The sequence below is a fragment of the Salvelinus sp. IW2-2015 genome, linkage group LG18 (genome assembly GCF_002910315.2).
Source record: "Salvelinus sp. IW2-2015 linkage group LG18, ASM291031v2, whole genome shotgun sequence".
In the NCBI taxonomy this organism is placed as follows: domain Eukaryota; kingdom Metazoa; phylum Chordata; class Actinopteri; order Salmoniformes; family Salmonidae; genus Salvelinus; species Salvelinus sp. IW2-2015.
In genome coordinates, this window is record NC_036858.1 from 13269821 (window position 1) to 13273420 (window position 3600).

Consider the following 3600-nt stretch of genomic DNA (forward strand, 5'->3'; position numbering starts at 1 on the left):
CAGACAGACAGACAGACAGACAGACAGACAGACAGACAGACAGACAGACAGACAGACACACACACACACACACAGAGTAATTAAACACTTAAGCTACTTATGAACAGAAGGAATATATGCATACATCTACATGCAGGCCTATCACATATTGTAACAGACAAATGTGAATAAACATCACACTCAAACACACTAGGATGCACATTGTAATTAGACTGGCGCCGGTGGGAATGGCGGCCGTTTTACAGGCTCCTGACCAATAATGCTATTTTGTGTATTTTTTTGCATTGATCTTAAAGTTTTTTTGTACATAATGTTTCCACCATCGTTTCCTGTGACCGAAAAGAGATTCTGGACATCAGAACAACAACCACTAACCTCGATTTGGACGAGGACTTCTTCTTCAATGTGTTGGATGCAAAAGACAGGACCCTAATCGCCGACACTTGTAGAAGGCGAAGACGGTGCTATAGTGGCCGGCGTGCGGGCACCATGGTGAGATGAATGAATCATCTCTACCCTCTGTTCTATTGGCGAATGTGCAATCGCTGGAAAATCAACTAGACAAGCTGCGTTCGAGACTATCCTATCAACAGGACATTAAGAACTGTAATATACTATGCTTCTCGGATTCGTAGCTGAACAAGGACATGGATAATGTAAATCTAGCTGGTTTTTCTATGCATCGGCAGGACAGAACGGTAGAGTCCAGTAAGGAAGTCTCGAGGTTCTGCTCGCCTGAGTTAGAATACCTCATGATAAGTTGTAGACCATATTATTTACCAAGAGAGTTTTCATCTGTATTTTTCGTAGCTGTCTATTTACACCACAAAACGATGCTGGCACTAAGACTGCACTCAACGAGTGGAATGGATCAAGAAAATGCTCATCCAGAGGCAGCGCTCCTAGTGGCCAGTGATTTTAATGCAGGAAAACTGAAATCCGTTTTACCTCATTTCTACCAGCATGTCACCTGTGGCACTAGAGCAGGGGTATTCAACTCTTACCCTATGAGTTCCGGAGCATGCTGGTTTTCTGTACAACCTGATAATTAATTCTACACACTGGTGTCCCAGGTCTAAATCAGTCCCTGATTAGAGGGGAACACATTGTGTGGAACTAGCTTAAAGGTCCAGATGAGTTTGAGGGAACTAGAGGGGTAAAAACTTTAGATCACCTTACTCCACACACAGAGACGCATACAAAGCTCTACCCCGCCCTCCATTTGGCAAATCGGACCTTAAGTCTATCCTCCTGAATCCTGTTTACAAGCAAAAACTCAAACAGGAAGTACCAGTGACGTGATCAATATGGAAGTGGTCCGATGAAGCAGATGCTAAGCTACAGGACTGTTTCGCTAGCACAGACTGGAATTCATCCTATGGCATTGAGGAGTCTACCACATCTTCACTGGCTTCATTAATAAGCGCATCGACGACGTTGACCCCACAGTGACCGTACGTACCCCAACCAGAAACCATGGATTACAGGCAACATCTGCACTGAGCTAAAGGCTAGAGCTGCCACTTTCAAGGAGCAGGACACAAATCCGGAAGCTTATAAGAAATCCTGCTACGCCCTCCGACAAACCATCAAACAGGCAAAGCTTCAATACAGGACTAAGATTGAATCTTACTACACCGGCTCTGACGCTCGTTGGATGTGGCAGGGCTTGCAAACTATCACTGATTACAAAGGGAAACCCAGCCGAGAGCTGCGCAGTAACACAAGCCTACCAGAAGAGCTAAATGCCTTTCGAGGCAAGCATCAGCTGTTCTGAACGACTGTATGATCACGCTCTCCGTAGACCTTTAAACAGGTTAACATTCACAAGGCCGCAGGGCCCGACGGATTACCAGGATGCTGACAAGTGTCTTCACTGACATTTTCAACCTCTCTCTGACCCAGTCTGTAATACCTGTTAAAAAAAAAACACCATACTCCCTGTGCCTAAGAACGCCAAGGTAACCTGTCTAAATGACTACCATTCAGCGTTCAACACCATAGTGCCTTCCAAGCTCATGTAACCGATGTGAAATGGCTAGCTAGTTAGCGGTGGTGCGCGCTAATAGCGTTTCAATCGGTGACGTCCCTCGCTCTGATACCTTGAAGTAGTTGTTCCCCGTGCTCTGCAAGGGCCGTGGCTTTTGTGGAGCGATGGGTAACGATGCTTTGAGGGTGACTGTTGTCGATGTGTGCAGAGGTTCCCTGGTTCGAGCCCAGGTAGGGGCGAGGAGAGGGACGGAAGCTATACTGTTACATTGGTGCAGTGACCCGGATCACTGGTTGCTGCGGAAAAGGAGGAGGTCAAAAGTGGGGTGAGTGTAACCGATGTGAAATAGCTAGCTAGTTAGCGGTGATGCGCGTTAATAGCGTTTCAATCGGGGACGTCACTCGCTCTGAGACCTTGAAGTAGTTGTTCCCCGTGCTCTGCAAGGGCCGCGGCTTTTGTGGAGCGATGGGTAATGATGCTTCGAGGGTGACTGTTGTCGATGTGTGCAGAGGTTCCCTGGTTCGAGCCCAGGTAGGAGCGAGGAGAGGGACGGAAGCTAAACTGTTTCCCTGAGATTGGACCCTGAGATTGAACACCTCCCTCTACAACTGGATCCTGGCCGCCCCCAGGTGATGAGGGTAGGCAACACAGCCGCCACGTTGAGCCTAACCCCCCCCTGGGGTGCGTGCTCAGTCCCCTCCTATACAGCCTGTTCACCCACGACTGCGTGGCCGTGTTCACCCACGACTGCGTGGCCGTTCAACACCATCATTTGGTTTGCCGATGACACGACAGCCTATAGGGAGGAGGTCAGAGACCTAGCAGTGTGGTGCCAGCACAACAACCTCTCCCTCCCGCAAGACAAAGGAGATGTAGTAGAGCGGGTCTAGAGATTCAACTTCATCTGTGTCCACATCACTAAGGACCTATCATGGTCCAAACACACCAACACAGTCATGAAGAGGGCACGACAACACATCTTCCCCCTCAGGAGGCTGAAAAGATTTGGCATGGGCCCTACAGTTCTACAGCTGCACCATGGAGAGCATCTTGACTGGCTGCATGACTGCTTGGTATGGAAACTGCTCGGCATCCGACCGCAAGGCGCTACAGAGGGTAGTGTGTACGGCACAGTACATCACTGGGGCCGAACTCCCTGCCATCCAGGACCTCTACAGTGCTTTCGGGAAGTATTCAGACCCCTTGAATTTTTACACATTTTGTTAGATTACAGCTTTATTAAAACATTTATTAAATAGTTTCTCCCCCTCATCAATCTGCACACAGTACCCGATAATGACAACGCAAAAACTGTTTTTATTATTACATTTATTGCTAATTTATTAAAAATGGAAAACTGAAACATCACATCACATCACATATTCAGACCCTTTACTCAGTACTTTGTTGAAGTACCTTTGGCAGTGATTACAGCCTCGAGTCTTCTTGGGTATGACGCTACAAGCTTGGCATACCTATATTTGGGGAGTTTTTCCCATTCTTCTCTACAGATCATCTCAAGCTCTGTCAGGTTGGATGGGGAGCGTTGCTGCACAGCTATTTTCAGGTCTCTCCAGAGTCACACAGTCCCTGCCTTTCGAAAAACATCT